The following is a 12,980-nucleotide window of genomic DNA, read 5'->3' as shown; positions in this document are numbered from 1 at the left end:
GTTGATTGCTTAAGCCACCCAGTCTGTGGTATTCTTATTACAACAGCTCAAACTCTCTAAGACAGTGACTAGAAAAGGATTCTGTGAAAAAGTAAGTTTTGTTTCAGAAACCAGAATGGAGTAAGGGCATGAGTTGTGTGAAGAACTAGGGGAAAAGAAGAAGCCAGCGGTGGGGGAGAGACCTGAGCAAAGCCCCAGAGGTGGAACAGGCTTGCATTTGTGAAGAGCAGCTACAAATCTCGGGTGCTTATTGTTGAGTAAACAACAGGAAAAATAACAGGAGGTGAGTACAGACACCTAAACTCACCTACGGAGAGATGAGTCCAGTGGCTGGATCTTCATTGTCCAATATGGTAGCCATTAACCACATGTGGCTAGTTAAGTTTATATTGAAATTAATTGAAATTTGAAAATCAGTTTCTCAGTAACACTAGCCATATTTCAAGTACTTGGTAAGCCCATGTGGCTAGGGGCTACTGTATTAAACACCACAGATTAGAGAACATGTTCATGATTGCACAAGGCTCTAGTGGACGGTGCTGGCTTGGTCCTATGGACTTCATTGTCCATGCTAAGGAATTTAGATTTTTATCCAAGTTTGAAAGAAAACCACTGGAGAAAGCCAGGGAGGAGGAGGATCTAGACAGTACATGACTCACATTTTACAAAGATTACTGTGGCTGCTGTATGCAATGGGACTACAGCATAGCAAGAGTAAAAGTAAGGAGGCCAGTTAGAAAGCTATGGTAGTCCAGATTAGGGAGAATCTGGTAGCACACAGTGGACAATTTAAGAAGTGATATAGGCCCGGCACAGTGGCTCACACCTGTAATCCCAGCACTTTGGGAGGCTGAGGCGTGATCACCTGAAGTCAGGAGTTAGGGACCAGCCTGGCCAACATGGCAAAACTCTGTATCTACTAAAAATACAAAAATTAGCTGGGTGCGGTGGTGCACACCTGTAGTCCCAGCTACTCAGGAGGCTGAGGCAGCAGAATCGCTTGAATCTGGGAGGCAGAGGTTGTGTGCCACCACACTCCAGCCTGGGCAACAGAGTAAAATTCTGTAAAAAAAAAAAAAAAAAAAAGGAATATTTTAGAAATAAAATCAACAAGAGTTCCTATGAATGTATACTGTGAGATGTGAAGGAGAGGGATAACTCAGGAATGATTTTTAAAAGGTTAATAGGAGAATCAAAAGATATATATACATATATATCAAAATATTTTATGATACAAGAAGCCCTGTGCAAATGTAAGTTGGTAGCAGCCACAGTAACCTTCAAAAAGATTGGATGTGAACTTAATCTTATGGATAACTTTGCAAAGATAGAAACAATGTAGCTGGCTTGACTGAAATTGCATACTGGGAAGAGACAGACAAGAAAGTTGAAGAGGTCAGATGAAGGTCTTGGAAACTGGGCACAGGGATTTAGATTTGAAAAGTGAGGATAAGAGAAGTCACTAATGTTGTAATAGTGAAGTGAAAGATGGATTGGCATGGGGAGCACCTAAAGCCAGGGAGGTGAGTAGTCCAGTCTTTAAAAGATGACAGAGAGCAAATGAGAAGAAAGAGAAAAGAGCAGACATGAGAGGAATTTCGATGACAAGTAGAAGTGTCTGTTTCCTCCTCAGGGAGCCATCTTCACAGAGCCTGCACAAGAGGTGGAAGTTGGGATCAGGAGGGCCCTTATCTGGCTAGAGACTACTTGGTCACAAGTGAACGACCAGAATACATGAACAGAGATTCTAAGATCAGAGCCAGAAATGTGGAAACAAGGAAAATTCCAATGGTGGGGTGAGAACCAACAGAGCAAAAGGGGCTAATGTTAGCAGTTAGAAGATAAGGAGCAGGATGGAATGAGGTGCAAACAAAGTCATCAAGAATTAAAAGTTTTAGTCTCACTGCTTATGGAAGCTCTTCTCTTCTATGTTGCTTGGTCCATGTAGGTTATCAGTCAACCTTCAGTCATAAGGATTGACTGTCAGTCCCAGTAATCTACATTTAAATCTCCTCATGTAGCAAGAAGATAGCAGCAAGGGCCAGAATCATGCAACAAGAAAACAAATTGATTTTTGGCTTCCATAAGCATCTCTCCACAAAGTTAAAAAAAAAAAAAAAAAGGTGAGAGTCAAGTAGAAAGACATTGGATTAGAATAATTTACTTCGGTCCTAGAGTCTTTCTGGTACATAATATTTACCTCTGCGATAGAGAAAACTCTCTGGTCATAGTTTTCATCATAGAAATTTATTTCCTCCTCCCCTAGTTAATCTTATTCTAAAAACACAATGGGAGCCCCACCCTGGAATTCAACAAGCTTAGAGATTTTCATATTGATTTCTTTTTTTATATTTTGTTTTAGCAGATATTGAACCAAAGTTTTATCAGGCAGAGTATATATGACTTAGATATACATATGAAAAATTAATTATAAATTGGATCTCTCTGTTTATTGAACAATATTTTTCTACTAGTTTCATTAAAAATTTTGAGATGAAGTTCCTTGGAAAAATAATATTATAAAAAATATTAAAAATCACAGGATACAAATGCAATAAATCTTTTACATCAGATTTATGGTTGAAAAATGCTAGGGATAATTTTCTGATAACACATTATTACTACTATACAAAGTTAGTCACTACTTTTTTCCAGAGTTCCATATTTTAGGGGAAATTAGTGCTTTCCATCTCACAGAAGTACAGGGATGCTTCATTGGAATGCTCAGGAAAGGAGTCATCCGGGAGAATCAAGCCATACTAATAATGGGGGGAATGAAAATGTTCCAAGCGTTTTTCCTGTTGGTAATTTTGCTTGTAAATCTTTCTGGCTCACATTTCCCTGCTTTTAAAAGCAGAATATACCAAATGTAATTTCATTCCCATGTAATAACAGCGTTGCAAATGCTTTGTAAATTTCAAAGCAATTTTATCGTTTTTATAATTTCCTTTTCCTAATTACTCAGAATCACTCTTCTGAATGCCAGTTATTGAACTTATTATACGTAGGGTAGTTTTTTCCTCGCACTAATGACTCTATACTGCTATTCTCTCCTAGTTCTTGTGCCTGATTCTTACATTTTACTATCTCCTCCCACACAGAGACTATCCCTCTCTCCAGTCTACTCTAAGGCTTCTAATTTGCTTCTGCTAATTTGCGTTTGTAGTGGAAAATAAATCACCAAGCTAGTTGGAGTTTTTTGTTTCTCAAAACAAAATGGACACTGAGCCTAATGGACTATCAGAAAAGTAAACACAGTTTTGTCTTTTAATGTTTTGTTTTTGTTTTTTATTTAGTGATTAATCTGGTAGTTCAGACTTTTTGTTTATATTTTCTGATTCTTGGTTATGTTTCCTATAAGTCATTTTGTCAGACACTGAGTTCCTGATAGATTTGAAATTTCTTAACTCTTGTTTAAAAGGCAAATCAATTAAGCTAAAGTTGCTGGTACTCATTTAATTAATACATTTTTGCTGGTTGCTTAATGTGTTGATCAGTTTACTGGTCATTATTTTCGATGGATCTGACCTTCTAATTAACATTGAAGAAATATATTCTCAAATATAAGATTTCATTATTGTCAATATCTGAGTGGATCTTTTTAAGCTGCCATATTGGGCACTATCTCTTCTATTCAGTTATATGTCCTGTAAGTGAAAATGATCAAAATAAATGTTCCATGAATATGCTGCATGAGGCAAAAAAAATTAGCAAAAGAAGAAAAATCCAGTTTACAAAAATAAAGCATACAGTTTATGCTTCTTCCCATGAATACAAGAAAGAACATGACGTAAAATCAAGAGGCCTCATGTCAGACCACCACTCAGACTACTGAAGCCTCCAAATCATGCAGATATTTAATCATTGTGAAAAATCTACCTTCCATGAGGAATAACTTCAATCCACTTCGGATCACCCAAGTGCTCTTAGAATTTCAAAGATTTTATGAGCTTGTCTGAGAAAGCAATATAAGTTGTTTCATATGTTATTTCTTTGTTCGTTCTTGTGGTTAGGATTATTTTGGCAAAGTTTATTTCATAGATTGCCGATAGGATGACTTTTGCATGCAGCAGGCAGCAAAAAAAAAATAAAAATAAAAAAAATATAAAACAACCTAAGCTCAATTTGTAATACATTATAGTGTTGATGATGGGAGATATCTAAAACTTGTGTCTGAGGAACCAAGAGCAAAATGCCAAGCCATCTAGCTCCATGGCAGGATCTTTCCTGGCTCTCAATTGGGCCTTCACTGGTAAGTTTGTCCATAGCCTGGTTGGACAGCTAAACGAAAAGCCTGAATCTAGCTCTCTGAGCCCATGCATCTGGTTCCCATACTCTGGGCAGCAGCTGTGAAACAGAAGGAAGCTCATGAGGAGAGCAGCAACTTTGACCTCATCCCCTGACAGTCAGACTAAAATGTTACCTGCCAGTTTATGAGCTTTGTAGTAAGACTATTTTACTGCCATCTATGAAGGTATGTTAAAAAAGAACAAAAAGAAAGAAAGAAAAAGAAAGAAAGAAGAAAGAAAGAAAGGGAAAGAGAAAGAGAGAAAGAAAGAAAGAAAAAGAAAGAGAGGGAAAGAAAGAAAGAAAGAGAGAGAGAGAAAGAGAGAGAGAAAGAAAGAAAGAAAGAAGAAAGAAAGAAAGAAAGAAAGAAAGAAAGAAAGAAAGAAAGAAAGAAAGAAAGAAAGAAAGAAAGGGAAAAAGAAAGGAGGGAGGGAGGGAGGGAAGAAAACAGTCACCCATCAGATCATATCATCTGACTTGAAGGAGCCTCCTTCTGACATACAGGTTGCTGTTGCTGTGGAAGGTATTGAGTTCAGATTTTCTATCATCCCTTATTCCTCACCTCTAGTTGAGGTCCCTAAAAAGCAGAGCCTGAGGTTCAGAAGCATATAATTCATGGAAGGTGTGCTGTCAGGAGAAAACCCTAGATAGGATACAGCAGGAGAGAGGGCTGAACAAGAATGTGGTCTCATGTAAAGTCTTACCTTGGCCTGACCCACATGGAGTACAGAGTGCACCAGAGTTTCCCCTCCCTTAAGGAAATATGGCAGGACTTTTTTTTAACTTTGTATCAGCTAGTCTTTGGCTCTAGAAATGGAAGAGGGAGGGGAGTACAATCTCCCAGAGGGGACAGTTCCCATTAGTTGAGGGTGATTCTCTAAAGGAAGAGAGAGCTGCCTGCCAAAGCCACTGGGAGACAGCGCAAGGGCCCCAACAGGGAGGGTCTGGATTGGGCACCCACAGCACCGTCTACAGTGGGTTCCTGCCTGTGCCTCTTTAGCCAGAGCAGTCATCTCCCTTTTCCGTGCTCTAATATTCGGAATTTTATTACAATTTTTGCTTCAAAAGAAAAGTGCTGCATTTGACAATGGGTTGATAGACACCTGACATAAGTCTATGAGGGCTTTTGGCCCTGGGAACTGGCTGGTTACCCCTAGCACGACACTGAGTAACACAGCAGAAAGTGTGAACTATAGATTTTCAGAGAGGATGTTTCCTTTCAGAAAACACCATTTGGAGGGGAGGGATAGCACTTGGCAAGATTTCATTTGGCCAATTTAAAGTGCTGAGTGATGGAGGACAGGTGGCCCAGCTGCCTTGCTCTCCTAAGACAGCCTTGGTGATCTTGCCCCTCATATGGCCATCCTTCAATCTAAAATAACTCAATTTATTAAAAAACCATGGCTCTAGGGTAACTTACTCGAGAATCTTGGAAATATTTCAATTAAATTGACTCATATACATTCAGTTTTTTAAAATGGTCTCCCAACTGACACTGAAGTCATAGATAAATCAAAGCCCAGATCTGGAGTCAACCTGGATTGTGCCTCAAGGTTAAGCCAGCTTCGACCATCCCCACGGCTAATTCTATGACTTAGGCAGCCCCATGCAAAATGGAGGCACTCATGTGCAAGTGCTTTGGAAAACAGTGAAGGAAATTAATAAATGGAAAGAAAGGATTAAAGTGTTTAAAAGGGGGTGGGTTGTTGCCCCGGTTGAAAGAGGTACAAGCAGTAAAGTAATAGTGAGTGACCTGTGGAAGCTTTCCTGCTCAAGAGCCAGCACTAAACACTTTGCTTTCAATGTCTCATCGCCTGCGAGTTTCTCAGTTTCACACAGGATAAGTAGTTCGGTGTCAAATTCAGGTCACCTGACTCCCAAACCTGGGCTACTATGTTTCAGATTCAGATAGATATTAGAGAGATAAATGGATAGATACAGAGATAGAAATATATAAATAGACACACAGCACTTGCTGCTCAGCTACTGTCAAATGGTCATTTGTCCACGTGTTATATAACTATTCAAGAGCCTTAATGGAGCATTCTGAATCTCAGTTCACTGAAAATATAATGTAAAGGAACATTTGAGATCATCACAGATAACCCCATGATTTTAGGGTTGAGGGAACTGAGGCTCACAGAGCTTGAATTATTCTCACAATAACACACATATACTACAAGCAAAATCCACAAGACAGAACATTTAGACCTATACGCTGGGTTGGGACATCCTATTATGACCTTCAAGAATGTTATAGAGCAGTTGGCTGCAAACTTAAGTGCATCAGAATCACCTAGAGGGCCAATTAAAACACAGATTATTGGACTTCATCCCCAGAGTTTCTGATCTGGTAGGTACTGGGAGAGAGCTGAGATTTTGCAGTTCTGAATCTCAGTTCACTGAAAATATAATGTAAAGGAACGTTTGAGATCATCACAGATAACCCCATGATTTTAGGGTTGAGGGAACTGAGACTCACAGAGCTTGAATTATTCTCGCAATAACACACACACATACTACAAGCAAAATCCACAAGACAGAACATTTAGACCTATACGCTGGGTTGGGACATCCTATCATGACCTTCAAGAATGTTATAGAGCAGTTGGCTGCAAACTTAAGTGCATCAGAATCACCTAGAGGGCCAATTAAAACAGATTATTGGACTTCATCCCCAGAGTTTCTGATCTGGTAGGTACTGGGAGAGAGCTGAGATTTTGCAGTTCTGACAAGTTTCTGCTGATGCTCGTGCTAGTAATACAGAGACCAGACTTTGAGCACCACTGCCATAGAGGTAAATACCTACTCTGAGTGTCTGTGATATCCATCCTATTTGTTTATTGCTTCGACCATAATTACATGCAGGTGTTCTCTTGACCCAGGCTGGTCTGTAGATATTCCCTTCATATGAAAGGGCTCCGATTATAGCCTCTGTCACTCCATGGATGGCCAGAATTAATTCATGTAGCAAGGAGGAAAGTGCCAGGACCACACTGGGTTAGTCCAACCCTTCATACCCCATCCCTTCTTCCCCAGCTGTGGACTTGGTTAAAGAAGGCAAAGGAGGTCGGCTTCACGTGACTGAGACTAGCTCACTGAAACCTCCCTATGATGTTTTGTGTTTATTTTGAAACTACTCAAGAGTCAAGCCTCTAAAAATGTACTTATCTCTACATTTTGGAGTCACTTTTTGTGGAAAAGAGTCTCCATTCCTTCTGGAAATAAAGGAACAGACGGTCAGCCAGGTCATGAAAGAGGCAAAGTGAACCTCCCAGCTATGCATTTCCTTGGCAGGGATTTCACACTGAAGGACACACTCTCGTTCATCCACAGCATAAGCCTGCCTTTTCCAGTATATTCTTAGAGGGTTTCTTATGCTCAGTAAAATGCTCATTCTTTTAAAAGTCATTAACAAAAAGGCAATGAGTTGCTTTATTTCCAAAACCTTGCAGAAAGCTACCTTAAGGACCTGGATAGAAAATAACCAGTGTGTCAAATTGGAACTATAGTTAGAAATGCTGCAGGGAACCCAAGGAAGCCCGCACTGGCTGCTTTAGGAACTTGGGTAGAAATCACACTGGAAGAGCTGCAGCCATAGACAGGATTCCTCAGCTGCTGTCCTTGGGCACCTGGAAACCTGCTTCCTCCCTGTCTACTAGCGAGACAGAAATATGGATTGTTTAATGAACTGAATTACAGAAGGCAGAGCCAGATATATAATTTGGGGGACCCAGTGCAAAAGGGAAATCGGAGCTCCTTGTTCAAACATTTTGAAGAATTTCAAGACAGCAATAGCAAAAAGCACTAAACCAAACTCGGGGTCTATCTAAGTGCAGGGCCCGATGCACCCACACACAGATCTCACCCATGAAACAGGTCTGCAGCATGATCATCATGGCACAATTTGGCAGAACAAAAGAAAGGAAAGGGGAGAGGGGACAGACATTTCACTTGGACTTGCTGCGTAAGATGATTTAGGTACATCATTTTATTTAGTCTCATTTCACAGATGATGAAATTAGAGAGGTGGAGGCTTAGAAAAGTAAAGCTGCTTGCCCTCGGTCACATGCCTGATATGTGTCTACACTGAGATTCATTTCTGACTCTAAGTCCCGGTCTGTTTATTTGTTTTTGTTTTAAACTTTTCCACATTCATATTCCTGAAGCAGTATTGGCTTGTAGGAAAAGCTCTTAAATATGTTTTTAACTTCTATTCCCTACAAAGCCAAAGAAAGAGTGAATAATGTAATGAATAAGATAATTAGAAAATGGTCCAAATCCTGGTGTAATGATAATAACAAATGTAGAAACACAAGACATGGAGGGGAAGAAGAAGGAAGGAAGGGAAAGGGGAAGGGAAGAGTGAGGAAGAAGATGGGGAGAAAGAGGGCAGTGAGGAAGAAGGAAGGTGAGCTTGTGCTGGACAGTTACTACATACAATCCTATATGCATTATTCTGTTTAATCATCACAACAACCCTCTCAAAGAAGCCTTGATTTTGTGCCCACTCTACAGATGCAGAGCTAGAAGCTTACAGCACTTAGTTAACTTGCTCAATGCTAAAGGCTCAAGGTTTCTGCCTAAACAACATCTAACATTAGCCTAGGAAGTCACCCAAAATGGATTTAAGGGCTAGGTAAGGGAACAGAGTCCAAGATAATTCTAGACTTCAAAAGTTGTAAACTGCAAGAAAATAATAACAATAAACAGAAGGCAGTTCTATACAGGAATGTAAAGAAGGAGTATAAATGAAAACATTCAAATTCCAGAGTAAAAGCCTCCATACATTGGCATTTGTGGGAGTCTCCATCCTGCCTGCTTGATCCCACCCATGTATCCTAAAGCAAAGTCTGCCTGTTAGTCTTCCCACCTCAGATGGGTTCAGGGGAATTGTCTACTCAGAGCCTTATCTGCAGAGGAAACTCATTCTAGCTACCCACATGATCAAGCTAGTTCTTCACCTTTAAATATGAACAGACAACTAAAGCATAAACCAAAAGGACCAGTGTGCACAAACCAAACAGCTAACCCAGAGAAATAAGATGTAACACAAAGATTATGGCTAACCTTGAAAACTTTCTAATTGATAGCTTCAGAGAGATTCAAGAAGTATTGTGACCATTTCAAAGGAACTGTATTTTATTTCTTTTAAAAAGGTACAATCAATGCCTACGAATGAATTTTTTGGAAAAATCAGATTTCTGTCTAATTTTTTGTCAGTTACAATAAGTAATTTAAAAACAATCAATGCAAGGCCTGAAAAGTAGAATGAGCAATTCTGAAGACTGAATAAGATAAATGAAAGATAAAGTTGGGAAATCTTCCAATACATAAAACAAATGACAGATAATTAATAAAAGGAAGGTCTTGAAATATTGAAAGTTGGCACAGGTCAACCAGTCATCTCCACTCGGAAAAAAACAGTTTTTTTTTTTTTAATTCTCAATTTTCTTCTATTTTTATTTTTAATTATCTCTTCACCTCCATTTTAGCGGAAAATTTTTAATAGGACAAAGAAAATTTTTTAAAATTCAGTAGAAAAAAAGAGTTATGTGTTCAAATTGAAAGGACTCAATAAGGAACGAGCAATGAAAGTAAATAGAAGTGCCACACAGTAAAAGCAAAAAATGTAAAAATGATATGTGAAAAAATGAAAAATAAAATGGAAATAATTTTGCATACATAATTAGCAAAATCATGTGACATTTATAAACTACAAAAATAGAGAAAAATCCTTAATATTTCCAGAAATTAAGATACAGGTGACCTTATCATGATGCAACTCAAAGGGGCATCAAACTGAGAGTAAAAGTCAAGGGTGCCACGGTTTCATATTCTGAGCAGAAAGTCTATTCAATCTGGAATCCAATACTGAGTCATTTGAATGACTGAAAAAAACAAGTCATCAGCATATCTCCCGAAAGAGCATAGATAGAAATTAAATCCTGGATAAAGCATTAACAAAGCAATTCTGCACAGTGACTCGGACTTGAAAGGTATCTTATGTTTTATCTTGTAACACAACTCTGTATGCTACAAGCTCAAAATACAAAACACAAATTCCATTAAATTCCTTTACACCAACAATACCTATGACACACCTATGAATATCTCTAACAAGAAATATGTAGGTCCTATGTGAAAAAACATGCAAGCATTTATGGAAAGACAAATAAGGAGATCTAAACAAATGGAAAAATGTGACATTTAGATGAGAAGACTCAATATTGTAAAGATGTCAATCCACCCTGAATAAATATGTAAGCTCAAGTTGATTCCAATCATATACCAACAAGTCTTTTTTTAAAATGCAACTTGACAAATTCAGTCTACCATTCTTCTGAGAAAATTAATGGCAGATTACTTAAACTTTCTAAGGCACATTCTCTTCCTGTGTAGTATTGGGATCATAATGAAACCTATTTCAAAGGGTAATTGTGAGAATTAAATGAGATAACACATGCAAAGCACTTAGCACAATTACCAGCTGATAATAGCACCCACAAATCTTAGTTTATATCATATTATGCTCATGTAAATAAATACTCATATATGTATGATAATGTTCATTGCAGCAGTATTTATAACAGCAAAAATTAGTAAGGCCTCAAATTTCTATCAGTATCATAATTATAATGATTAAGTACAATATGCTATATCCTAGATCATGGAAAAATATTATTAAAATTTGTTATGAATATGCCTATAATCTGACATGAACAAAGAAAGTCACAAAACAACATGTGTACACATTCATGTAAAAAGTATATAAAAATTGGTTGGTAGATAGATACATGATAGATGTTTTTAAATAAAAGTAAATATATGTTAGTAAATTCACAGAAATGGTTCTGGAATTATACGCATGAAACTGTTACCAATTGTTTGTGTATAGAATACAATGATTGATGATATTATAAATTATATAATATACAGCTATTATATATTCTTTATTACAAATGCATCTATTAGGTTGGTGCAAAAGTAATTGCAGTTTTTGTCATCACTTTAAATGGCAAAACCACAATTACTTTTGCGCCATCCTAATATATTATCTGAAAAATTTAAAATAACATACAATTCTTGTTTACTTTTAAAACTATGAAATAGGAAAGGACAGTGTTTTCAGGTTGTAGTTGAGCTTCAGGAGAACCCTGTGCCAGCAGGGTCACCCTCAATGAAGAAGAAGGCTTGCACCAAGCTGCCGGTCTCACCTTGGGGCCACCGATGCTTAAACCCATATGCAAACCCCTCAGCCACCAATTCTCTCTTCAGCTTCATCTCCATTCCTACTTGAGCTTGCTACCCCTGACTTACTGTGCCACACTCCCCAAGTGTTCCAACCCTCTACCATGTGCTCTGAAACCTTGAGTTGTGATAATCATGCTCCCTTTTATTCTGAGGGTCTTCACAGCTTCTCTGTCTGATGAGTCACTGAGGCCAAGAGTTCCCCAAGACACACAGCTTCCTGCAGCCCTCTCCAGTGAAAGCTTCTCCCGGCACTGTACCTCCAGTTTTATGGTAGGAAGGTGGAAAAGGATCTCCTTCACCATCTAGGGCTGTCGCTCGGCAGTTACTCTATCCCCAGATACACAACTGATCGCTATTTAAAGACCCTGCATGATCTAGCCCTTGCCTCCCCCTCAGCTCCACATACGATATAGCTAAATCCCCAGCCACACATGACAGTTCAGCAACTGTGAACTACTGAATCCATCATGTGTTTCTTGCTTCCATTTCTTTGCCCTTCTAACCAGATCTCTTCTTTCTTCTTTTAGAGACAAGAGTTTCACTCTGTCATCCAGGTTGGAGTGCAGTAACATGATTATAGCTCACTTGCGGCCTCCAAACTCCTGGGCAAAAGCAATTACCGCTTCAGCCTCCCAAGTAGCTAGGACTACAGGCGCATGCCACCATGCCCGACTAACTGTTTTTTAATTTTTATTTTGTAGAGATGGGGCCTCACTTTGTTGCCCAGGATGGTCTCGAACTCCTGGATTCAAGCAATTCTTATGCCTCAGCCTCCCAAAGTTCTGGGATTATAAGCATGAGCCACCACAACTAGCAGATCTCTTCCTTCTGACCAGAAGACTGTTTCCTATTTCCCCTACTTCTTGCCCCTTCTATTAGCATGGTCCCAGTAGTGCTTTAAGATACAACTTTGATCAGGAAGCCTTTCTCTTCAACCCTCAGCTGCCTCCCCACCCAGCAGCCTGGGTTAAATGGCCTGCTTAGGTCTGCTTCGCTGCACAGACTCTGAGATGGAGAATCACATGCAAGTAGTTTCTGAGAGGCACTTTTGGGAACAGGCCCTGGAAGAACCAGGGAAAGTGAGAATGGGCTAAGGGAGATGCTGAACTGCAGTGCAGTTACAGCAAAGGCCTTGGTCAATTGCATGAGGAGCTCTGAAGCTGGAGTGGTCCATCAGAGTTGTTTCAAATTGGCAAAAGAGCATGGGGCCTATACTGTCACATCTACCAGCCGTGCTTCCAAGGAAAGGACATGGTCTTGATTGAGGCTGCCCCCTTCACTGCGAACCTGCAGCCAACAATGCTCCAACAGCAAGGGAATAAGGCTGGTGATCTGGGCTGTGCACCACAGCTCCGGCTGCATGACCGTTCTCTGCACTTACCAGCATGTGTTATAATGTGTCAGTCTTCCCCCTAGACCAGGCCTGAGCAAGCTACAGC

At 39.3% G+C, this 12,980-nt stretch overlaps 1 protein-coding gene across 9 annotated transcripts in view; it reads left to right on the top strand.

The window, feature by feature from the left end:
• Positions 1-12,980, top strand: part of STAC (SH3 and cysteine rich domain) — a 179,904-nt gene that overhangs the window by 24,375 nt on the left and 142,549 nt on the right. For 4 of the 9 annotated variants that reach the window (XM_063636707.1, XM_055283598.2, XM_063636709.1 and 1 more), the window contains exon 2: positions 108-283. The exons of the other annotated variants lie outside the window; for them this stretch is intronic. The gene's annotated coding sequence lies outside the window, so the exon portion shown is untranslated. The remainder of the gene's footprint in view (positions 1-107; positions 284-12,980) is intronic. 9 annotated transcript variants of the gene reach the window in all.

Source organism: Symphalangus syndactylus, chromosome 1, assembly GCF_028878055.3.
Source record: "Symphalangus syndactylus isolate Jambi chromosome 1, NHGRI_mSymSyn1-v2.1_pri, whole genome shotgun sequence".
Taxonomy (NCBI): Eukaryota; Metazoa; Chordata; class Mammalia; order Primates; family Hylobatidae; genus Symphalangus; species Symphalangus syndactylus.
This window is presented reverse-complemented; position numbering and strand designations above follow the sequence as displayed.